Raw genomic sequence first — 26,110 nt, 5'->3', positions numbered from 1 at the left:
AGCTAATAACACTCAGGTTATTCCCGGATGAAAATTTCAACTAAATCCCACATTTAACGTTCTGCCGAGAAATACAATCTCAATTCCACGCTTAACACATTTTGCATGTCCCGTTATCCCCGCTGTGTTCCCCTATCAGCTGACGGCCTTTCGCCCAAGCCTGCTTGGCAGTGATACGATACATCTGTTCCGTTCAACCTGACTGGCTTCTCAGAATGCTCCCTTTTAAACTCCGCCGACATAATTAAACAAATAGGTGATATTCTAACCAACAAAATGCACATAGATTATACTTCAAAATGCCCACAATAACTATACACGTCGCAAATTAATACCAGCGCGGATTCTTGTATATTGCTTTCCATTCACAACATTATAAAATCTTCCTCGGGCTTCCACAAGTCCCGGCTTCATTGACAGGTCCCCAACCTGATTCACAAATCTCATCTCGACTCACACGACAAAACTAACCTCTGTTTCCCAACTCACGACTATCACCGACAAAGAACTGAAATAAAATCCTTACTAGAATCCACGACGTCTAATAACGTTAAGTGCTTTAATAATGAATAACTTCGCATAAAATTATATCGTGTTTTAATAACTGGATTTTCACGAAAATGACTGAAAAATTCTACTAAATCTTTTTTATTGTCAGTCAGACACAGTTTAAATGGGCCTTGAAAAACGTTTCACTCCGTGACCAAATTCATCACTCTATACTCTCACCCGACAGTGCGCTTATACTCGATTGAAAATGAGTAACCATGGATTTCTTATATTATTTACGTCAAACTTTCAGACAGAAAAATTTTACGTCGAATGAACATCTTAATTTGACATCATAAAATATAGTCAATAAACACACGGAAATGACGATCTACATTGGACGTGATATCACTTCGAAACCCTATTTAATAACTTTTTACAACATCATACGGCACTCGCAAGACTTCAAAATTTTATCCAAGTGGAAAATAAACAAATGACCCTTTTTAGTCGTATTCTAACATTTACAAAAACCACATAGGGGTGACCAACTGCGTCGTATATACCCCATTCAAATACACATATTTAGAGATCATGAAACAAGATATAATAGGCAGTAAGATGGTAAGTCACATACCTTATGTGGTCACGCCAGTATTCATCATAGGGCTCACCTGCGACCCTGGCATTTTTATTTATCCATTTTTTACATTTCTGGCTTTACAGATCATTTTATTCTTCCGGTTTCCTGGAAATAAAGCATTCAAAAAAGAAAATATCCTTCACTTGTTCTTGTTGAGCGCACACGATGGACTGTAATGATTTCCGCACACGAATTACTGTATTTATCACATAAGAATTTATTCGGTACTTTGACCGTCCTATCTGGTACAATTATTTCCACTCAAGAAAACTATCTCCACATGGAGTCGAGACCCCAGCCACAATGGCTAAAATCTGCGGTTTGGACTTAGTCTACTTTTGTCGTTCGATTTCACAGAGCAGCTCAACCCTCTGTCGTCAGCTTCGTAACACAAAATGCAGGGGCTTCGTCATGGCGTCAATTCTTATATATAGCAGCTACCCCCTCTCTCCGGACATCTCCCTTTGCCGCCAAGAAAATGTCTATAACTTTTCTGACTTAACTAAAATGTAATTACAAGAGTTTTGAAGGTGACTACATACTCGCTACATTTCTGGCGGTAGTGTTCATGGTCATCTAAAATTTATACATGTTCAATTAGTTGGATAAATGACCTCATTTGATAGGCACTATATGTTCGATTTGGCTTGGGCACGCCATATACACGCGCTTTGAAATAGTTCACAAAATGACTTAAGATTCTTCCGCCGTTGACACGTGCGACTGACGTCACGTATCCCAGAGCGTGAGACCGAATGTAATCACCCCCTCGCCACGTGTCAATTTCATGCTATCAAGAATCGGACTTTTTATCCCATTGACAATTTAATGCATAATATTCTTAGGGCACAAAGGTTATGGGTTCAATACATACATACATACATACATACATACATACATACATACATACATACATACATACATACATACATACATACATTTTTATATATAGTAAGAAGAAGAAGATTATGCTTGCTTTATTATTACATAGAGAAATGTTATTTTGAGCACTGCAGACATCTAAACTTAAACTGTATATCCGAAGAAATTATTTGAATCCGAGGAATGAATATTACTTCGCTCGCGGCATGCCCAATCATGAAAATGGCTTCAATAATATTAGTCATCTGTTTCAGAGTCGTGTTCAGTGCAGAGGGCAGGAATCTTATTCTTAAGAAGGATAATCGGTGCCACAATCGTCCGCTCTAAGATGTTCGAAGGTACTCCAGGTGACTCCAAGTCTTTCAAAGCTCTGCCGTGTAGTCGATAGACTTGTACCTGTGTAGAACATCGGGTAATTCTTGCAAAAGTTGCTTGTTGAAAGAAATAAATGACATGATATATGATAGTAAGAATGAAGGGGACGAAACTCGGCGCCGGCACATAGCCTACTCCTCTCGAACAGCTCAAACTTAACGTCCCGATCCGACGGACGAATCGTCATCAACACCGTCATATGCTCTCACACCATATAAGGCCAAAAACAGCTTCCTACGTCCTGGACGTAAAATGGCTCCTTGAATGTTGTGTTCTCAACCTATCTAATGTACGTTGCCTAACGACAGCGACTCTATGCATTTAATCTTGGTGACAGTACGTTGGAGTGTCTTAACCCAATGCACGTTTTCCGATGATTTTTCGTTCATAGCTCACCAACGAATGCGAAAATGAAAATTCCGGCTTCGAGGTGCATTTGGACCCCCTTCCATCTACCTATGTTCAAAATTTCAGATCTCTGCCTGCTGTAGATTTTGCTGGGCGACGCACACAGACACACAGACAAACACTTCCTTTTATAATTATAGATAATATTCTAAATATTCAGTAAGGCAAGGAAGGCCTTCACACGACTAAGAAATGTCTGGATATGTAGACAATTTCGCCGTAACACTAAGCTCCGGATATATAGCAGCAATGTTAAATCATTTTTATATGGCTGTGAATCTTGAAATTAGGCCAAAGAGTTAAATAACAAACTTTGGACCTTCCTGAGCCGCTGTTTGAGGCCTGATACGATATCCAATGTAAACTTCGGGAAATAACCAGAAACCAATAGCGGAGCAGGTCAAGAAGAGAAAGTGGAAACGGATAGGGCACACCCTGAGGCAGAGCGAAGGATCAATTGCGAAGCGAGCTTTGGAGTGGAATTTACAAGCCCGGAGGAGACACTGTAGTCCACGGAAGATCTATAGAGCGAGAACTAGTTGCCGTGAAGGAAACGTAGCAGGAGGCAAGAGAACTGGCGTAGATCAAATCAGAGTGCGGTTTCACTGGGAATTTAAAGAATATACCCATTATTATTATTATTATTATTATTATTATTATTATTATTATTATTATTATACCAGGGGTAAACCTTCCCTAGCTAGTTAAACTGTGCGCCTTCTCTAAGGCCACCTATGTAAACAAACTTGAACTTCTAAACTAACAGAAACTTCTGTCTTCTACAGTTAGATGTCTCTACCATCGATTTATTTGCTCCCTCTCGCGGGCTAAACTCTAATTATTTCATCAAGGAATATTTATTTTTGCAGATGGCAAACCTTTTTATTTTGAGGAGTGTTTTGTTTATGTATTGAAGTTGTCAACACTTCAGTTGGTTCCTCCTGGATTGTAATCAACCTATCTAAAAGTTGTAATTATTTCCTCTAGCCAATTAAAATCGGAGGTGTTTATAGGAATTCAGTCTATTTGTAAAGAGTTGTAGAATCTTCCTCTTGTGGCGCTATAAAAGCAGGGTACTTTAGGGTTATCTTGCCTGAATTGCTCTAGTAATTGGGATTGCGTCTTATCCGAAGAGAGGTACGGGCGAGCTCGGCGTGAGGAAGATCCAGCGGCACAAGGTTTTGGCAGAATTTACTTAGACATGCGATAGGTCCTACAGATAGTTTGAAGGGAAGGTTTCAATCTCTTTTCTTTTAATGCAATTTTGCAAAACTGGTGGTTTAAGTGTAGTATGTCGGCCACTCTGAGGATTCTGTTCTATTCCCTACTGGGAAATATGTAACGTAAGGGAACGAAGAGCGAGGACCCTCTGCCGTATCCCATTCAGCCTTGCACTGGGTGACTAAAGCTTTCAACCCCTAAATTTCTTACATCTTGTCTTGACACTAATGTTTCTCATTTAAACACCTCGGTGTGGTATAGGATTAGCCTCTGTATCATTGGGCCATAACCCCACTTAGGGTGTTAACAATTTCTTGAAGGAATGCATGAGTTTCGCCTCCTTGCCTTTAGTTTATGGCAGGTCATGTACAACCTTTTCTTTTACCTTTCCCATGGACTATCTTTGACTCACTGTCTGACGAAACCTAGAGTAATAATTTGCTTGTCAGGTATAGTTGTGGAGTATCTTCATTAAATAACTTATTCTGTAAAAACCACTTCAGATATCGCTTTCAAATTTTCTAACAATGGAAAATACACTATAGTTATTCTAAAATTATACATTGAGATCACCTAATTACACGCAGAACCCCACCCCCCTGTTCATAAGAAGCATCTAATATGGTGCATAATGTTAAATTGCTTGTTCTTGAAGTCAGTCTGAATTGCTGGACCTGGTGGGGCTCTTATTTTCTTGGTAATGCAGAGAACGCAGGAATTCACCCTGAATTTCCCAATTTACTTCATTTTCGGAATCCGTCGGATGAATATATTTAGATAGCAAATCATACTTCCTCTCGGACATAAAAATTATAAACAAATTTTCACTGAATGGAATTGGAAGATACTGACATTAGTTGGAATATTATGTAATTACGTAGAGGCTCATAGTCTGAAACAGAATGAACTGGAGGATTAAAACTGATAATTATGTTTTGTACAAGTAGGCCTAATATTTTAAAAGGAGACGGTACCTGAATGAACATTTCCTGTCCTGTCCCGTATCTCGATTTCCCTCGATTCATATCCTGTCCCAACTGCTTCCCATACCATTTTTATTATCATACCTACAACTTCAAACTCACTACCATTGTATTTGTCAACTTATTGATCTAATTTCTAACAAATATCCTCCGCACTCAACTAGTTATGAGTAGCCATGTTGTTGCAATGTGTTTACATTCAGTCAGTTGTCTGTTCTAAGGAAACGTATAAAAGAACACTTTATTTTAGGATTCCGTGCATGCAAGTTGTATCTAGGAAGCGTAGGGAATTCACTAGTTACAAGAAGTTATATGTTTAGCAGACAGATGGCAGAGGAAGTCGGTTTGAAAGTCGAGTACGCTTTACTACGCAACCCGCGGGAGACAATGTACGACTCCCGTACGCTTTACTGCGCAACCCGCGGGAAAGAGTTAATGCCACGCAGTATGGACTATAATGACCCTGTATGTTCATTTCTGAGTGAAAAATTTTCCTTGTGAGAACAGTAAATATTGTGCTATGGATAAGCTCATATTGAGGGCAGCTGTTCATGAACACTCTCATGTGGCAAGAGCAAGTTGGCTATTTTCTACGTAAATTAAAAATGTGTAATTTTTCACGTGTTGTATCGGATGTTTGGACTTCTAAGTCCCCTATATTGTTAGAGCGGACGAATTCATTAACATTGTCGTTATTCATTCAATTTTCTATTTCTCAGTTTCGAAACCAGAAAAACTAACGAAATAACTTTTCAAAATTTGTTGTATTAACTTTTGCTCTAGCTAATTCCTTCTCCATCCATTCAACTCACACGCTTCTTATCCCTGTGTGAACCACAGAAACCCGTATGAATTATTATTATTATTATTATTATTATTATTATTATTATTATTATTATTATTATTATTAAATGATCATATATCTGATTCACATATATTAAATAAATATGCAACCTTTGTATATACCAGCTGCTAAGTAATTGCATCTAAGGTTGTACAAACTCTTGGTGCCGACCGTCAAGAAAAAACGCCCTCCGCCCTCTTTGGTGGAATTTTTCGTACTCCACTGATTTTTCTTATTTACTAGGTCTCGTTGAAGCATGAATACACTATCTTGTTGACAAGTGCATTGCGGTCTTTCTTTCCCTACCTCATATTTACACCAGTATCCAAAACTTAAGCATAAGTTACGAGTAAGCAGGGCAACAGGAAATAGACCGCAAATCGCACGACATATGCACCTACCAACCATACGTGTTCGCTCTGCATAGGAAAGGTGTGTTCCCTGCTTTGACTAGCGGCGTAACCGCAAGGTAAACACAGCCATTGCCTGCGCCCCATATTCCCTCAGTCGTGTTTTCCCTGTTATAGTGTGCGGAGTGTAGCCTCGTGGTGAACGTGACAACATAATGGCACAACGACGCCATTTGGACCCCGTTTTGCAGGGTAGAATACTCGGCCGCCTGGAAGCAGGCCAGACACAGACCGAAGTCGCCGTATCCTTGAATGTGCCCCAAAGTGTCATTTCCAGGTTTTGGAGACGCGATTTTGAGACACAGGAGATGTTCGTCGTAGGCCAGTACCAGGTCGACCAAGGGTAACCACCCTACAGCAGGACCGATATCTGGCCTTAATCGCCCGACGAAATCGTGGTGCACCTGCAAGACAATTGTCGGCGGAGCTTGCAGCCGTCTCGGGGGTTGCCGTTTCCCGGCAAACTGTGTACTGGAGACTCAGAACAGCAGGGCTGTTTGCCCGACGTCCAGCGGTGTGTGTCCCGCTCACTCCAGCACAGATACAGGCCCGTTTACTGTGGAGCCGTCAACATTGAAGCTGGACCATGAATGAATGAAGGCATATGTTCTTCACAGATAAACCTCGCTTCAGTTTGCAGAACGATTCCCGTCGCACATTAATCTGGAGAGAACTCGGTAGCCGATACAACCACAGGAACATCGTGGAACGGGGACCAGTATGGTGGTGATGGCGTCATGGTGTTGAGCGGCATCGTGTTGAATGGCCGTAAGGACTTGCACATCTTCATGGGCGGTCCAAGGAACACTGTTAACGCTCGGCGATTCAGGGATGAGGTACTGAGACCACATGTTCGACTCTTCAGAGCTGCGGTTGGTCCACACTTCCTCTTATTGGACGATAATGCCCGACCGAACCGCATGCTCTGGTGGATGAATTTCTGGCTGGGGAAGACATTCGTCGCATGGACTGGCCAGCGACGTCTACGGATCTGAATCCTATAGAACATACCTGGGATGCATTGGGGAGGCGAATTGCATCCCATCAGCCTCCACCAAGGACCCTCCAAACCTTCGCATTGCCCTTTCGGAGTAATGGGATCGACTGCCAAAAGAGCTCTTGAACCATCTGATAGAGAGCATGCCACGTCGCTGCGAAGCATGTGTGGCCGTTATGGGTAACCATACACCCTATTACCAGCATATTCTGTTGTGAAAGACATTGCCAAGTTTTGTTAGTTGTTGTCAAAGGTGTACCTTAACTATCAAAACCTTTCTGACACTGTATTTTGGACATGTTGTGTGACATACGGTGTGTGAGTCAGCTTCCGTCTGTTTAACAATCCGTCTGACATTCCTGTCAGGCGGTATGGGCTCGTTTAGTGATTATGCTTAACTTTTGGATACTAGTGTACATGTCACTGTAATGTACGCAAGTTTGTTGTGGAAGGTTGGTTCATTCTTTGTACTGAGCTGTCTTTTATACTGCTATGGTCCCACGTAATAGGTCATTACGTGTCGTTTCACACTTTCATTTATGTTTAACAAATTAGTTGTGCTAGCATTACCTTAATTAATGCCAGCTAACAAAAAATGATATGTCTTGTTTTGTCCTAGTCCATTTTCATATTAATTTTAGCGAGCCCTCCGTACATTAAATGAATTGCCCTATCTAACCGGATAGCCACTAGGAAGATCACAAGCCCACATTTCATTAAAATAAAGTAGTTCCGGGCTGGAGACAGCAATTATATGGATTGAAGACGTGGTGACATCCATATTACACAAGGTTACTAAGCAATTCTTCGTAATTTATTTGCTTACATTTCTTCTCGTTATTGATATATGAACTGAATTAAACTTGCCGGGCTGAGCGGCTCAGACCGCGGAGTCCAAGTTGGCGGGTTCGATCCCGACTAAGTGTGTTGGTACTTAAAGGTGCTCAGTTACGTCAGCCTCCTGTCGATAGATTTACTGGCACATAAAATACCTCCTGTAGGGCAAAAAAATGCGCTACCTAGGCATTTTATAAAATCGTAAAGGTAGATACGACGTAAATCCAATAAGATTATTATTGGTATTAGTAAAATGTGTCCGGCTCCTTAGCTGAATGGTCAGTGTCTTGGACTTCAGCCCTCGGGGACCTGGGTTCGATTCCCTGGTGAGTCGTGAAATTTTAATCATAGCAACTAATTTATTCTCTCAGGACTGGGTGTTGGTACTGTCCCTAAAATTCCCAGAACTCACTCACGACACATACCACCATTCTCTACCACAATAACAATTTCCTTCACAAGGTAGACGCTGCCCACCCACTTAAATGGTTCTACCTTACAAGGTTTGCATCCGGCTCTAATACTCGCACGAAAATTGAATATATTAACTTATTAATTGATTTTATTAGTGAAAATTTTCTGTTGAGTCTTAAGAATAATAATAATAATAATAATAATAATAATAATAATAATAATAATAATAATAATAATAATAATAATAATAATAATAATACTGTCCCCAAAATATTATTATTATTATTATTATTATTATTATTATTATTATTATTATTATTATTATTATTATTATTATTATAACTTTACTTTTCGCTAACTACACTATTAAGGTTTTCGGAGACACCGATGTACCAGAATTTAGTCTCGCAGGAGTTATTTTATGCGTCGGAAAATCTGCCGATATGACGACGTATTTTAGTACTTTAAAATACAACCGGTCTGGGCCGGGTGCGAACCCGTCAACTGTGCTCTGAAGACCAGGGCTACTATGTCCGGCGAGTGAAGCTACTAAGCCCCTTTATATAGCATGAATACAATTCACTCTATTATCAAAACAAAGTGACAGTGAAACTGAACCTGAAATGTATACTGAACCGCAGAGAAATTGACCGCAAAGAATAGCATTTAATTTTATACATTATCGAAGGATGCTGAAGGTGAGATGGATAGATCGAATCACGAATTAAGAGATCTAGTCGAATTTGATTGATGAGAGGAGATCGCTTTGGCTAAATTTGATGAGAAGAAGAGACAGAATGATATGACACATTTTAAGACACCAAGGACTTGTTCAGTTGCTTGTTGAGGGAAGTGTAGGCGGTAAGAACGGTAGGGGTAGACCACGGAATGGATATGACAAGCAGATTAGAGCAGTTGTAGGATGTAGTAGTTGCGTAGGAGATGAAAAGGTTAGTGCAGGATAGGATGTCGTGGAGAGGTGCATCAAACCAGTCTATGGACTGATGACTAAAACTTTTTTCTATTTGTTTTACGTCGCTCCGACGCAGATAGGTCTTACGACGACGATGGGATAGGAAAGGCCTAGGAGTTGGAAAGAAATGGCCGTGGCGTTAATTAAGGTACAGCCCCAGCATTTGCCTGCTGTGAAAATGGGAAACTACGGAAAACCATCTTCAGGGCTACCGACAGTGGAATTCGAACCCACTATCTTTCGGATGTGAGCTCACAGCCGCGCGCCTCTAACCGCACGGCCAACTCGCCCGGTTCCTTCTTATTGATTGGCGAGGTGATTCTTGTAACTGATGCCAGGAGAAGTGGATATACCGGGTGTAACAAAAAGGTAGACCAAACTTTCAAGATACGTTCACCAGACGTACCAGCATACCACATGATGCATCAGCGCATCCGGGATTCAACGTGACGGAAGGCTGATACATGCTAACGGAGGGCATTTTGAACATTTCATGTATGGAAAAGGTTAATGTGGTATGCACGTTCCGTTCCTGCGTGTTTGCCATGTATAGTTATAGAAAACGAGTACTGATATGGAAATGCAGGATTTCCAGACCCATGTCCATTTAACATGATCTTCTACGTGTGAGGACCAAGCAAGTTGGCCGTGTCTGGCTCCATGGCTAAATGGTTAGCGTACTGGCCTCTGGTCACAGGGGTCTCGGGTTCGATTCCCGGCAGGATCGGGAATTTTAACATTAATTGGTTAATTTCGCTGGCACGGGGGCTGGGTGTATATGTCGTCTTCATCATCATTTCATCCTCATCACGACGCGCAGGTCGCCTACGGGAGTCAAATCAAAACACCTGCACTTTGCGAGCCGAACTTGTCCTCGGACACTCCCGGCACTAAAAGCCATACGCCGTTTCATGTTGGCCGTGTAATTTAGTGGGGTACAGCTGTGAGCTTGTATTCGTGAGATAGTGGGTTCGAATCCTACTGTCCGCAGCCCTGAAGATCTTTTCCCGTGGTTTCCTATTTCCACACCAGGTAAGTGCTGGAACTGTTTCTTAATTGATGCCACGGCCGCTCCCTTCCCATTTATAGCCCTTTCCTGCCTCATCGCCGCCGTAAGACTTATCTGTGTGAGTCACACTTAAAGCTGATTGTATCTCGCTTTTAATAAACCCCGATTGCTGAAGGTGAGATTGATAGATCGAATCACGAATGAAGATATACTGAATCGAGCTGGTGAGAGGAGATCGAATTGGCTAAATTTGACGAGAGGAAGAAATAGAATGATAGGACACATCTTAAAGACACCCAGGACTTGTTCGGTTGGTTTTTGAAGGAAGTGTAGGCGGTAAGAACGGTGGGGATAGACCAAGGTATGAATATGACAAGCAGATTAGAGCAGATTCAGGGGTTCTCTTTTGATACTCAAGACACCACTTGTATTCGCCAGAATGACACATTAATTACTTATTTTTTTATATTTTTTGAATGAAATTGTATGTGTATTCTTTGTCTTAGGCAGCCTCCGAGTGGAGGAAGATTTTGCAAATGAAAAAATCAGCCGGCCGCGCGGTGTAGGGGTAGCGTGCCTGCTTTACCCGGCGGGCCCGGGTTCGATTCTCGGCCAGGTCAGTGATTTTATCTGGACCTGAGGGCTGTTTCGAGGTACATTCAGCCTACGTTTTTACAGTTGAGGAGCTATATGACTGTGAGATAGCGGCCCGGGTCTAGAAAGCCAAGAATAACTGCCGAGAGAATTCGTCGTGCTGACCACATGACACCCCGTAATCTGCAGGCCGTCGGGCTGAGCACCGGTCGCTTGGTAGGCCATGGCCCTTCGGGTCTGTTGAGCTATGAGTGGGGGACGGGGGTTCAGTATCGTTCAGTGTGTAAAAATATTTGCTAACTTTTTTGAAGTCCCGGAATGGATTATCTTCTTTATAATTTTCGCAGGTTTGCCCAGTTCGTAGTATATCGTCCCTCGATGGATCTGCGCTCTATTCCTCATTTTCCCGCCTGAGTACCTCAATGGGTTATTCATGATGATTATGTGCAATGGGATGCGGCTTCGAATCTAGGTGTAACCGGTCACCATAAAAAAGTGCTTAATTTTAAGGTACCAGCGTCAGTGAATTTATTGATATGTCAACTAACACTTTTGTGGGGCAAAAGCTTGGGACTCTAGACCATTATTAGTTGAAATGATGTTAATTTACTTTTCTCTTCCGTCCCCGATGCGGACGTCCGCTTATCCCCTTCTTTTTAACTCGGCTGATATTACAATCGGCATCGCTATTCGTCAATGGGTGAGCGGCCTATCTGTGTCCATGGGACTGTGTCGCTCAAACGTAGACAAGGGGTGCTGTTCACTTTTGCATGTGTAAGGGAAGAAATAAATAACATTTCCACATTAAAAGGAAAAAGAGTTGCAAAGAGGTGGTGAACATTTTCTTAACACGCTAAATTGCTAAATAACTTTACTAAGGTAGACTTGTTCTTCCCCTCGCTTTATGTTAGATGAGAATGTTTACCCGCAAAAGAGACTGTAGTGTTGGTAGACGAACGTTGCTTGCCCGAGACCACGGTGTACCTACAATTGGGACCGAAAGTAAGAGAACACAGTGCTGAAAGACGTTTTGCGTATTAACACTTCTCACATATATGTCATGGTTCCTCAAACATCAAAACCCCACAACACCAACTTTGTGCTTTTGTTGGGCTTCCGTTGCTTTTGCATAGCTCGCTACATTTTTTTGTACTTTTACTAGCAATTACTCGCCGGCTTCGCTCTCGTGGATTTCGTAATTCGATCGAAGTAATCGTTCCTCGGCATTGTACTAAGACATTATCTGAAAATTCCTAAAGTATAAAAACTCACCCAATTGAGTTTCATTTACCCCAGAAATTCTTTGTAAACCATGTTTGTGGTATTACCTATTGTGGCTAAGACGATCATGCGACATAGAACTGTACATGTGAGAAACAGTTTTCTCTCAAGATGAAAAAATAAATACATGTTTCTTTATTTTTAAGGGAGATTCCAAATATGTATTCTCACATCTGTAACATCTTCAGTTTTTGAGATATATACACAAAAATAATTCAATTTCTTCTTCTTCACTTATTTCCACACCTGTCCTGTCTTAAGTGGACTTTCCAAAAACAAAAAAATACGTGTTTCCTTATTTTGAAAGGAAATTTAAATACCAATTTTTACGTCTGTAAACTTTTAAGTTTTTGAGACACAGATATCCTCATTTTAATTCGTGATTCGATCTATCCATCTCACCTTCAGCAATCGGGGTTTATTAAAAGCGAGATACAATCAGCTTTAAGTGTGACTCACACAGATACGTCTTACGGCGACGATAAGACAGGAAAGGGCTATAAATGGGAAGGGAGCGGCCGTGGCATCAATTAAGGTACAGTCCCAGCATTTGCCTGGTGTGGGGCATGTCAATGAATATTGAATTTTCACGACCGCATTGTAATCGAAACAGACTTAAACGCACTCAGATCCTTTCAAACAGAACAAAGATGGCCTAGGCCACCATAGCTCAATTGGTAGAGCAACCGACGCGAAATCGGGAGGTTGTGGGTTCGGATCCCACTGGTGTCCGGCTGGCCATTTTTGTTGTGTACTTAACATCTGTTCAACACGTACTACATTTACGTAACACGACCTAATACTTTGAAAGTCCCTTTCGATAATAATAATAATATTAATAATAATAATAATAATTCCGAGCTCGATAGCTGCAGCTGCTTAAGTGCGGCCAGTGTCCGGTATTCGGGAGATAGTGGGTTCGAACCCCACTGTCGGCAGCGCTGGAGATGGTTTTCCGTGGTTTCCCATTTTGGCTCCAGGCAAATGCTGGGGATGTACCTTAAGACCACAGCCGCTTCCTTCCCACTCCTAGCCCCTTCCTGTCCCATCGTCGCCATAAGACCTATCTGTGTCGGTGCGACGTAAAGCAACTTGCAATAATAATAATAATAATAATAATAATTGTTACCGTGTTTTTGTGGTAGGTAGGCGTGAAAGAAGGTGCTGGGTGGTGAATGGATCTCAAGCTACTAAAGAGAAATTAATGTCAAAATTTAACAAGGTTATATTTTCTTTTCAAAACAAAGATATAACAAGCATGGCAGGTACAATGTAGCAAATCAACGGGGAGTCACAATATTTACAGGATTTGGGCTTCGAGCCCCGAAAACACAATGCTTGGGCAATCAGCCCAGTTTTACCTCAAAGACACTAGTTCCAACAGAGGGGCAGAAAACCCCATTCATACCTCGGAGCCCTTGCTCCAAATTACACTAAAAAGCCTCCACGAGGCACATGACACTCGATTTTCAAAAGAGCCCCACGCTCTCAAAATTTAAGCCTCTCAAAGGCTACACCAAACTCCACCTTCAAGTTGTCCTCGACGGACCAAAACACAGGGGAGAAATACCCAATCTACTGAGGTCTAATAAATGAAAAGAAGGTTAATTACGTGACCTCTAAAATCACAATTTGAGAGGAGGCGAACTTGCACTCCTTAATACACTTTGTTTCTAAGACCTACGTTGGCTCTTAGGCCGCTGATGCAAGGGCTAATCCCATACTACTGAGGTGACTTAAGAAAACACAAACTTACATTACATTACTGAAGAATAGGTTGCGAAAAATAAGTTCACCTCAAAACAATGTGAGTGGGAGCTCGAGAGGGTTAAGCACTCTCTATCCCGATATGTAGTTTGAAAGATAGAATAGATACCAGTTGCTTTTACATTAGAAAGGAAAGTTACATGGTGGAAGACCTAGAACCCGCCGCGAGAGTTAAACTGCCAACTCTAGCTAGAAAAGATGTTATTAAGAGGCCATTACCTGAAGTTGAACAGCTGGTGAAGAAAGAGGCGCTTCCCGCCTCCTGCTATGTACTTTACACACTGAAAGATGGAACAGAAGTGGCCCGGAGACCCCAAAATCAGCAGTTTATATCCTCTCGCGGAAGATTCTAGGCGTTAGGGGAAATAAAACACCCTCCCTCAAACTTTTTATTGGTTCGGGAAAAGAAACCCCTACATAGAGGAAAAAGAAACACATTATTGGTGGAAAATTAATTAAAGAAATTCGGGATTGGCTAGATCCAAACTAGGGGGAAAAAGAGGGGTATACAGCCAACTTAAACCATGACAGAAAGAAATTTAACAAAGAACAAACTCTTGAAATAAAAATTTCTCCAACAAAATAGTTCTTTGACTCCGCACTAGGTTGCACTATTGTTGATCTTCAGTAGTGTCCTCTAGAAGAGAAAGTTCACACTTCTTACTTCAAGCGAAACAAAAACACATCAAAAGTGACACAGTTCAAAAACTCAAAATCTTCCACGTGGTGACATCTTCTGGGAAAGTAGAGAATTAATAGAATAGATAAAGTTCAACCTTCCTCCAGAAGAGGAGTTTCAACTGGCGCAACTTTTAAATAAACGGTGTAGAGGTGTACCGCCCGGTACAGACCTCCCCCCCCAAAAGTTCCTCCAGGGGTGACACATGAAATCAGTTTGAAACAAAGTCCAAGTAATGATGAAGATAGATAGCAGAAGCATTTACAAGATTTCTTAATTCAGTTTCAAAATGTTGTTGTTGCAGGTGAATGAAAGTCTTTATGTTTGTAGAATTTGAATTTCTGAAGATAAACTTTTAATACTTAAAGGTGAAGAAAAATTTTGCAATGTCCACCAAATATTGTAGTTGAATTCCCAAGTGTAGTTATTGCTTATGGTGACTGTCCATGTAGTTGATGTAGATTGAGTCGAATGGCCGGACCGGCCGTTGCAGCTTGCGTCCAACGGAGGCCGCTCGGACCCCTCAAGTACCCTGAGATACCGCTCGCCCGCACTACGAGGGGAGCAGAGGTGTTGAAGTACGCCGCGCCCGCGGTGAACAGATACAGGCTGCGGGCGTGTAGCAGGTCGTGCGCCGCACATCAGCCTTGGCCGGGAGGAGAGCTCCGGCTCGCCGTGCACATGACGTCCTCGCTGGAGAGGAGGGGGCCCATCCCCCTCCCCAGTCGCTGCACGGCGCTGCGCGGCTGCGGGGGCGCTGAAACATTAAAGCTAGGCGGCAGAATTGTGTTGGACAATCATTTTCTTTGAGGGTACAGGCTTGTGGAGAGGTTGAGGGGCCAGCGGCGTGTAGATATCCATGGCATTTACTATTATGAAGCCACAGTGTAGAGTGGAGCAGGAGACGGGAGCGTGGTAATGGCCGTGGCAAGGACAGGATGGCAGTTTAACGGATCGGGGCAGGTAGTACAAAAGGCTTACATCTAAAACCAAAATATTACAGAAGGGGCAGAATGCCTTAAAAGTGAAACTCAAAAAAAAAAATATAACCTTCATATCCTTTCAAAATAATATGAAGCAAGTTAACACAGAATTTACACCGGTTTCACCTGGGACAGGTGAACTCTAAATATCCTCTCGGTGGCTGGATTACTTAGCAATAAGGTAACCGGCGTAAGAAAATCGAGAATGATACAAGGCCCATGAAATCTGGGGGCAAGCTTGCCCGCGGGAACAAAATTTTTGACCATAACCTGGTCACCTACCTTCAAAGTGGTGGGTCTCCGTCCACGATCATACCTTTCCCTAACCTTTTCATGAGATACCTTAAGATTAGCTTTAGCCTTCTTCCAAAGATCTTTAATGTTGTCCGGATCTATTGTCTCGGGCAGAATGTCATTCAGAGACCAGAGGTTAGAGAGCGGCGTGTTGGGAACGAACTTAAACATCAAAGAAGCTGGAGTAAATTTGTGAGATTCATGAACCGCCGAATTCAAAGCAAAAGCTAACCAATGCAGGGACGTGTCCCACCTAGAATGATCTTCATGATGATAGGCAATAAGTGCGGACCTGAGATTACGGTTAACCCGTTCAGCCAGAGATGGTTGAGGGTAATAAGCAGATGTAGTTACATGAGAGATGGACAAGTCAAAACAGAATTTACGAAACAGATTTGATGTAAAAGCTTTAGCATTATCAGATACAATGTATTGGCACGGACCAAAAGAAGCAAAAATAGAATTTAGGCAAGTAATGGTGGACTGAGCGGTAGCCAGCTTAGTCGGAAATAACCAGGAAAATCTTGTAAAACCATCTACACACACAAAGATGAACTTGTTGGCATTACCCTTTGACTGGGGGAAGGGTCCCACATAATCGATATACAGGCGTTCCATGGGGCGCGACGCTTGATGAGAAGACAAAAGGCCTACTTTAGTGGACATGGTGGGTTTACTGATCAAACAAGATTTACAAGCTTTTACAAGTTCCCGAATTTCACCGTCCATACCTTTCCATATGAACATTTCACGAATCTTTTCACGAGTTTTAAAGATACCCAGGTGCCCCCCCAATGGGGTCTCATGATAGTATTTGAAGATCATAGGTACAAGAACCGCTGGAACAACAACTTTCATCAACTTATCATGCCTCGAAGGGCAACATAGAACACCATTCCTTAGAACATAAGGGACAGCATGTTCCCCAGAAGAAAGGGTTTCCATTATCGGAGCCAGCGTCGGATCTTCACGTTGGTATTTCTCAATATCCCTAAAAAGCATGGGAGCATCTGTTAGGATGGCATTAACCTCGGATAGTATGGACTCGGAAGGTGATGAACTGTCGACCGGTTCATGGGTCTCGACCTCGTTTGAAAACATACGGCTGAGTCCATCAGCCACAACATTTTCGGTACCTCTGATATGCCGTACATCAAATTGGAAAGCAGAAATACGGATGGCCCAACGGGCTATACGACCAGTACGACGCGGCCTACCTAAGACCCAGCTTAAGGCTTGATTATCTGTCTCCAGGTCGAATTTGACATGTTCCAGATAGAGACGGAACTTTTCTAAGGCGAATAAGACTGCCAACCCTTCGAGCTCATAGATGGAATACTTGGCTTCTTGAACCGATAGAGTCCTAGATGCATAGGCGATGGGACGCCTCCCTAGTTCAGTCTCTTGAAGAAGGACTGCAGCTACAGCTGACGACGACGCGTCCGTTTGGACGATGAATTTCTTTGAGAAATCAGGCATAGCAAGTACAGGGGCATTACAGAGAGCTAATTTAAGATCTTCGAAAGCGGCTTGTTGAGAAGGTCCCCACTCGAATTTGATGCCTTTCCTACGAAGAAGGTTTAAGGGCGCCGCTCTATTAGCGAAGTTAGGAATAAACTTCCTGAAGAAATTCACCATACCAATGAATCTAGCGATACCTTTGATGTCCTTAGGAGGTTTAAAATCACGGATGGCCTGTGTTCTAGAATGATCGACAGCTACCCCATCGGGTGACACAATATGCCCTAGGAATGACATAGAGGGCTTAGCAAAGGCAACCTTGGACAACTTGACAGTTAACCCAGCCTTACGAAGGCGATTGAGAACTTCTCGCAGATGATCTAGATGTTCTTCAAAGGTCTCTGAAAATACGACGACATCATCTAAGTAGTGATATAAGTACTCAAATTTGATGTCGGAAAAGACCCTATCTAGTAGCCTAGTGAGCACAGCTGCCCCCGTGGGGAGCCCGAAAGGCACGCGGTTGTATTCGTATAAGTTCCAGTCCGTGGCAAACGCTGTAAGATGTTTAGACTCTTCGGCAAGGGGAATTTGATTATAGGCCTGATTCAAGTCCAAGATGGTGAAGAACTTGGCCTTACGAAACCATGAAAAGCAAGAATGAAGGTCGGGAAGGGGCACAGATTGCAACACCACCTTCCGATTGAGAGCCCTGTAATCAATGACAGGCCTGAAGCCTCCTTGGGGTTTCGGGACTAGAAAAATAGGCGAAGAATACGCTGACTTAGAGGGCCTAATAATACCATCCTTCAACATCTGATCGATGATTTCTTTCAGAGCCTTCATTTTAGGCGGAGATAGCCTATACGGTGGAAAGCGAACAGGAATCGAATCCGTGACCTCAATTTTGTATTCAATAAGGTCAGTAACACCAAGAGTATCAGAGAACACCTCGGGAAACGACTGACACAATTTGCGAATACTATCAGCCTGCTCCTCAGGTAGATGTCTAAGGTCTAACAACATCTCATCCTGGGTAGGCGAAATAGATGAACATGATGCAGAAGTACACTTTAATAGAGGGATTTTACAGTTAGAGGCAAATTTGAATGTGCACGACTTACTCTGAAGATCGAGCACCAGACCAGTGTGAGACATGAAGTCCGCTCCCAGAATGATGGGGCAAGACAAATGCTTGGCCACAAACAATTTGATTTTCCATGTAAATTTAAAAACACGAATTTTGACATGTAAGGAACCTAGGATTTCTAATGGAGATGAATTAGCCGAAACATATTTAACAGGAGATGAGTCATAGTCAGGGAGTTTACAAACAGATTTCAATTTAGAATACCAATCAGCCGAAATAATGGAACAAACACTGCCTGAATCTAAGAGAGCTGTTATAGGCTCGTTATTTACCTCAATCTTAAGAAAAGGAACAGGTGCGGGGGTATCCGCCGCAATCCTAAGACACTCTTTAGGGCATTCAAAAAATGAATTTGAAGATTGCTCATTCCCTGAATTCTTGACCTTTTTGCCCGGGGCTGAGCCTTGGAAAGCAGAATTAGTCGACTCAGCCGAAGCCGTTAGTCACTTTTTATTATTGGCATAGGTGGAATTTGCACCAGAAGTTGAGCAGGAGGGGGTGCTATTGGAGTTTGGGCAATTCTTGGCGATATGTGAGAAGGCCCCACACTTAAAACAGCCTTGTGATGACCCTGCTCCATTCCTTGTCCCACTTGACTTGATCAGTGGACACTTGTTGCGCAAATGGTCAGGCGACCCGCACGCATAACATTTACGGGGATTGACTGGTCGGCGAGGTGGAGGCCGAGTGTTACTAACAGAAGGCGGGGGTTCTTTTGCCACGCGCAAGGAATCGTCATACCTAACTCCTTCCGCAGAGACGGCTAACGCTTCAAGTTCAGAGAACGTTTGCGGGCACGCCGCGAAACACAAATATGACCTATAGGGAGGTGAAATTCCCTCTACAATAGCCTGTACAATCTGATCTTCAGGAAAGTGAAGAGCAAACACCCTAGTATAAAACTTAATATCTTGGATGAAGTCTGCCAGGTTTTCATCCAAGCGCTGTACCCGATAATAGTATTTCTGAATAAGGGAGGACCTGGCCCTAGCCGGGATGAAGTTAGCTAGCAAATGGGCATGGAAATCCTCAATAGAAGATTGCTCAGCGATGGCTCTAACTATTTTATCAGAGAGAATACCAATAGCATACGGATAGATAATTTGCAAAATTTGACATGGCGAAAGAGAAAAAACAAGAGCATGATCCTGAAATTCCACTAGAAATCTTAAAAATGAAATTACGTCACTGGTGGTGTTGACGGAAAACTTAGAGATACCTCTAAGCAACATTGCCAATGGATGAGGCAAGCTGCTGAACCCAGGTGACATAATCGTTAAAGGTTTCAATGGCAAAGAAGTTAATTCAGAGCGGATGTTACTCAATGACGCACGGCGTTCAGATTCGTTGTTCGATGGGGCAGAGATAGTTTGAGCAGCAACGGTTATCCTATTGCCTTCTCCCTTAGCAGGTTCTTCCTCACTACTTACATTCACAACGGTGGGCTGATCAGATTTGGGAGGAACTTCCCCAGTTAACAATTGAGTGACTTTACTAGACAATTCAGAGATAGTTTCAAGGAGCGTATTAGCTTGCTTCCTCTGAACGTCATTCACCTTCAGAGACAACAGATCATTAACTCTATTTGAAAAGTGATATAGCCTGCCTTGCACACGCTTAATTTGATTAGGAGACGGATCGTTTTCATCAAAAAAGCTGACTACAGATGCAAGCCCAGTAATATTCTCGACGATCGTGGAAAGAGAGTCATCAATTTCTTTCTCTCCCAAATTGGGGATGGAAATGGGCAAATCAAGGGACTCTCTAAGCTTGTTGGTGTCGATTGCAACCGTGCCTCCAGATTGCACATTTCTAATAGTTAACTCGTATATCAACTCCTCTTTGCGCAAATAGTTAAGGAGGAGAACATCACGAGGGCCGGGCATGATGACAGAACAATTTTGAAAAACTCAAAAAAATTCCAGCAACTGAGACAATTGTTAGAGTTCGAATCAAAGCAATGTTTAGCCGTCAAAAGGGGCTAAATTGAGACCCATTCAACCACGCTCTGCTACCACTTGTTACCGTGTTTTTGTGGTAGGTAGGCGTGAAAGAAGGTGCTGGGTGGTGAATGGATCTCAAGCTACTAAAGAGAAATTAATGTCAAAATTTAACAAGGTTATATTTTCTTTTCAAAACAAAGATATAACAAGCATGGCAGGTACAATGTAGCAAATCAACGGGGAGTCACAATATTTACAGGATTTGGGCTTCGAGCCCCGAAAACACAATGCTTGGGCAATCAGCCCAGTTTTACCTCAAAGACACTAGTTCCAACAGAGGGGCAGAAAACCCCATTCATACCTCGGAGCCCTTGCTCCAAATTACACTAAAAAGCCTCCACGAGGCACATGACACTCGATTTTCAAAAGAGCCCCACGCTCTCAAAATTTAAGCCTCTCAAAGGCTACACCAAACTCCACCTTCAAGTTGTCCTCGACGGACCAAAACACAGGGGAGAAATACCCAATCTACTGAGGTCTAATAAATGAAAAGAAGGTTAATTACGTGACCTCTAAAATCACAATTTGAGAGGAGGCGAACTTGCACTCCTTAATACACTTTGTTTCTAAGACCTACGTTGGCTCTTAGGCCGCTGATGCAAGGGCTAATCCCATACTACTGAGGTGACTTAAGAAAACACAAACTTACATTACATTACTGAAGAATAGGTTGCGAAAAATAAGTTCACCTCAAAACAATGTGAGTGGGAGCTCGAGAGGGTTAAGCACTCTCTATCCCGATATGTAGTTTGAAAGATAGAATAGATACCAGTTGCTTTTACATTAGAAAGGAAAGTTACATGGTGGAAGACCTAGAACCCGCCGCGAGAGTTAAACTGCCAACTCTAGCTAGAAAAGATGTTATTAAGAGGCCATTACCTGAAGTTGAACAGCTGGTGAAGAAAGAGGCGCTTCCCGCCTCCTGCTATGTACTTTACACACTGAAAGATGGAACAGAAGTGGCCCGGAGACCCCAAAATCAGCAGTTTATATCCTCTCGCGGAAGATTCTAGGCGTTAGGGGAAATAAAACACCCTCCCTCAAACTTTTTATTGGTTCGGGAAAAGAAACCCCTACATAGAGGAAAAAGAAACACATTATTGGTGGAAAATTAATTAAAGAAATTCGGGATTGGCTAGATCCAAACTAGGGGGAAAAAGAGGGGTATACAGCCAACTTAAACCATGACAGAAAGAAATTTAACAAAGAACAAACTCTTGAAATAAAAATTTCTCCAACAAAATAGTTCTTTGACTCCGCACTAGGTTGCACTATTGTTGATCTTCAGTAGTGTCCTCTAGAAGAGAAAGTTCACACTTCTTACTTCAAGCGAAACAAAAACACATCAAAAGTGACACAGTTCAAAAACTCAAAATCTTCCACGTGGTGACATCTTCTGGGAAAGTAGAGAATTAATAGAATAGATAAAGTTCAACCTTCCTCCAGAAGAGGAGTTTCAACTGGCGCAACTTTTAAATAAACGGTGTAGAGGTGTACCGCCCGGTACAATAATAATAATAATAATAATAATGCCTCAGCTGTTGGTTTGTAATCCTACTAAAATGGTACAATTTTGGAAGCCTGGCTATCAGTTTCGACGTTCCCAGTGTGCTACTATATAGTAGCGAACTGAGCTCCTCTGGAGGGTTTCAGTCACTGAGTAGGCCTACATTTTATTAGGTGACGCTGAGTTCACCAGCACAAATTTTTGATGTGCTAACAGTAATGTCATGGAGTGCCTGCCTTTCAGTAGTAAACATTTTGCTGTAATTAACATGATAGAGTGCGTATAGTCGAAATCATAATTGAAAATATTTATCCTCGAAGAAGTAACGACTTTGAATTATGAATGAACATAATTTTAGCTTTTTTAATGGACCAAAGGAAAGCTGATTTCGATAAGACTGCTGAGGAGAGAGCTTTTTCTTTAATAGGCTATCACCTGAGGTGTGTTTTATCAGACCAAGATATTAATTACCTCATGATTCATCAGCTCCTGGCCACTATCGAAGCACAACATCTCTGACAGCATCTGACATTCCGCAAATTAACTGCTGCCTTGAGAATTTATTGGCTAAGGCTACTGCTCATTACTTGATGCACTATGTAGGTTTCAGACATATCATTGGTATCTAAAGAATGGCTTTTACGAATACAGTTTCTGACAGCAACTGAATTTATGATCAATATATTTATGCTATAAATTGTCGACTTGCGGACTCTATATCACATACGAATAGAAAGTTATAGAAATGAAAATAGAATAATAAAAAAAAATGAATTAAGAATGTACACAGTCAAACCACCTGCTGGTATCCAGAGTAACTTCGCAGCACGGTGAGGTGCTGGCAGTGATTCACTCAGGTGTTTGGAGCCATGCTGTCTGCAGTGCGTCCTATAGCGCTTTATGGGCGCGTGTCGGAGACCGACGGTGGACAATGACTGAAGTGGTCTCATAGACATTCAATTGGTTTGAGATCGTGGCTGTTTGGGGACCAGGGAGGAACTTTCAAGTCTTGACTGTGTTTTTCCAGGCACGTGCTGATACTTCCAGACGTGTGGCAAGGCACGTCATCGTCCTGGCAGATTCCATCCTCCCGAGGAAAGACAATCACTATATATGGGTGCACGTGATCGCTGAGATTGAATTCATGAGCAAATCGATCCACACCGATGTTCGGAGCTAGACAATTCTACAAGAATATCTCCGGACCATAACACTGCCCCAGCTGCTTGTGTTCAGCCAAAAATGGGTGCAGATGTTGGTCCTGTGACGTTTCTTACCGGACACGCTGACGTCGATGCGTTTTATGCAGCTGAAAACGTGGAGGAGAATACCCGTCGCTAGTCAGCAGCAGTCCAGTTACCATACTGTCCAGCAAATACCAGTATTAGCAGTCACACTCCAGCTACTCTGAAGCCCCATTCGCAAAAGGGTTCACTAAACTGTTGTGATAGAAATGTGTCTGGTTGCTCACTGGTTGGATGGTTAGCTGTTCCACTGTAGCCTGTTGGTTGGCCTTTACACACCGACGTCTATTGAACTTCCTCTCCTCTCAGCTGCCTTCCCATCACGCCAGGTGGTCGTTGTTGCCGGTAAATTCCCGCTCACCACGTTCCGATGAGGTCGCCGGTTTTCGCTGAAATATACCACGTAGTATTTCTTTTTCTGTCTTGTTTTTGTTTTTCGTATTTGAAGATTTTGGGAATGAGTTTAGGATGTATGTTGAGCATTAGTGAATTAAAACATTCTAAACTTCAAATGAAGTGTTAAATGCTATTTTATTGATAGACTATGGGACTTAATCTATTGGAGTGAATAGTGGGGAATTTTTCAGGAGTGTATGATTATTGAGGTTATTTTAGTTGGATTTTCCGCCATGTGTATTTCTATTGCCTCCTTAATGTTTAATGATTTGCTATAATTTTCTATGTATACAGGCAAATGCTGGGGCTGTAGGCCTACTTTAATTAACCCTTAAATGCGCAATTTATCGTTTCTTTTAAATATGATGGTTTTTCATTACAAAAATAATGGATTGTTACCAGAAAAAACTAAAACATTATTCGACAAAATTAATATATTTTTATTTATTTGGATCCGTAAATGTTTTACACATCGGTATATGCGAATCTGTACGATTACTTTAGCTACTGCCAGACTTAAATCTTAGGAATGTCCTGGCTCACGAATTCTCTGAAGTAAACATTTTATTTGTTTTACCATAACTGTTTAAAGTTTACACCACTCCAGCTGATTAGGAAACAAAATGTAAATTTTTTAATACAATAGCGACACGTAGCGAGTTCGACTGCATGGCAGAAGTAAATGGACACTGTAAAATCATAATTCAGATATAACAAACAAGTATATCCTTCTTTGCACATATTTACGCAATGCTGTGCATTTAAGGGTTAAGGCTACGGCCGCTACCTTCCCAACCCTAGCACTTTCCCATCCTTCCGTTGCGAAAACCTTTGACGTGTTCGAGTGACGTTAAAACATTACCAAACAAAAAAATAAAAACTTCTGTAGATGCCATAGCCTGGTATGAATGAAGTTTGCTTGATTCATAGACAGTCTTAAAAAGTGCAAGCTGTGACATTGTCTGGGTGACGAAACGCTTTATCGATTCTCTTTCGGCAGATGTGATCCGATCTGCTTCAAAAATATTTATATGGTAATTTAGAAATGTGCATTATTGTTATTGAAAATCCACAGCCTGTTTCCAGTCATTCGACCGGGTCAGGAATGGAATGATTGAAGGCCCCATCTAGCGGCGAGGTTAGGAACTGTGCCGGCTGCCGAAGCCTGTCGCACTCCTCTGGGGCAATGATTAATGAATGACAGATGAAATGAAATGGTAATGGCGAGTGTTGCTGGAATGAAATATGACAGGGAAAACCGGAGTACCCGGAGAAAACCTGTCCCGCCTCCGCTTTGTCCAACACAAATTTCACATGGAGTGACCGGGATTTGAACCACAGAACCCCGCGGTGAGAGACCGGCGATCTGCCACCTGCGCCGCAGAGGCTCTTTTTGTATTATTGTTATTAAAATTATTATTAATAATAATTAATAGTATAAATGCCTACGGATAATGCCTCTTTTCTGTCCCACAGCTACCGGCAGATAAGAAGAGTATTAAAAAATTGCGCCTTTCACTCGACCTCTTTTGTGAGAAGAAGGGTAGTCACTTATTGGGCCACAAAACTTGCGATGCACCTTAACTATTTTAGATTCCCTTAAGTGCACAGAAAACTAAATAGAATTTTCAGAGAATATCGTCGGATAGAGAGGATCTTCGTTATATCCTCTTAAGAAACGCTATAATACTGTAACATTTCTTCTGAATGAAACCATTCAGCGCGCCAGTAAATTTGCCGATACGGATCTATGACGTTTACACTCTTAATTGCCAGTTCGCTCCCACGGGATTTTATCCCACAACCTTGCGTACAGAAGAGTTCGTGAGTTAGGCACTGGATTATCAACAGTATAACCGTGGTTCGATTTCTGTCCAATGCATGTGGGATTTTAAAATAAAAAATCACGCCCGTGTGTTTCTCATTCCACGCAAAAGTAATGCCCCATGGCAATGATCACGATATAGGCAGTCACGTAAAACTACTGCACTACTGGGATGTTCAGAATATCTCCATTATCATGATACTCGCAATATCATCATTATTATTATCACTCATTACTAGTAGCGCATAATCCTGCCTCTCTTTTTTCCAGTTCAGAGCGGGTTGAACGTCCGTATTATATCGGGACCGGATGCATTCGAATCTGTTTACGTCGGTGACTTGAGAATGATTACGGACTTCTATCTGGGCCTGTTTCTAACCTGTTCTACGGATGTAAACGTTCTTTGCCTTAGCTGCACATCAAAGGGATGCTAAAGGGAAC

General features: G+C 42.1%; 1 protein-coding gene and 1 non-coding gene across 5 annotated transcripts in view; both read left to right on the top strand.

Annotated features, from left to right (window-relative positions):
* The window catches only part of Pde9 (phosphodiesterase 9), a 1,237,973-nt gene that overhangs the window by 892,063 nt on the left and 319,800 nt on the right, over window positions 1-26,110 (top strand). The window lies entirely within an intron of this gene.
* On the top strand, window positions 13,020-13,096 carry TRNAS-CGA (transfer RNA serine (anticodon CGA)). The gene has a single exon. It is a non-coding gene; the product is annotated as a tRNA-Ser (tRNA).

Source organism: Anabrus simplex, chromosome 6 (assembly GCF_040414725.1).
Source record: "Anabrus simplex isolate iqAnaSimp1 chromosome 6, ASM4041472v1, whole genome shotgun sequence".
In the NCBI taxonomy this organism is placed as follows: Eukaryota; Metazoa; Arthropoda; class Insecta; order Orthoptera; family Tettigoniidae; genus Anabrus; species Anabrus simplex.
Note: the sequence above shows the minus strand (reverse complement) of the source record. Positions and strands in the feature narration are given on the sequence as shown.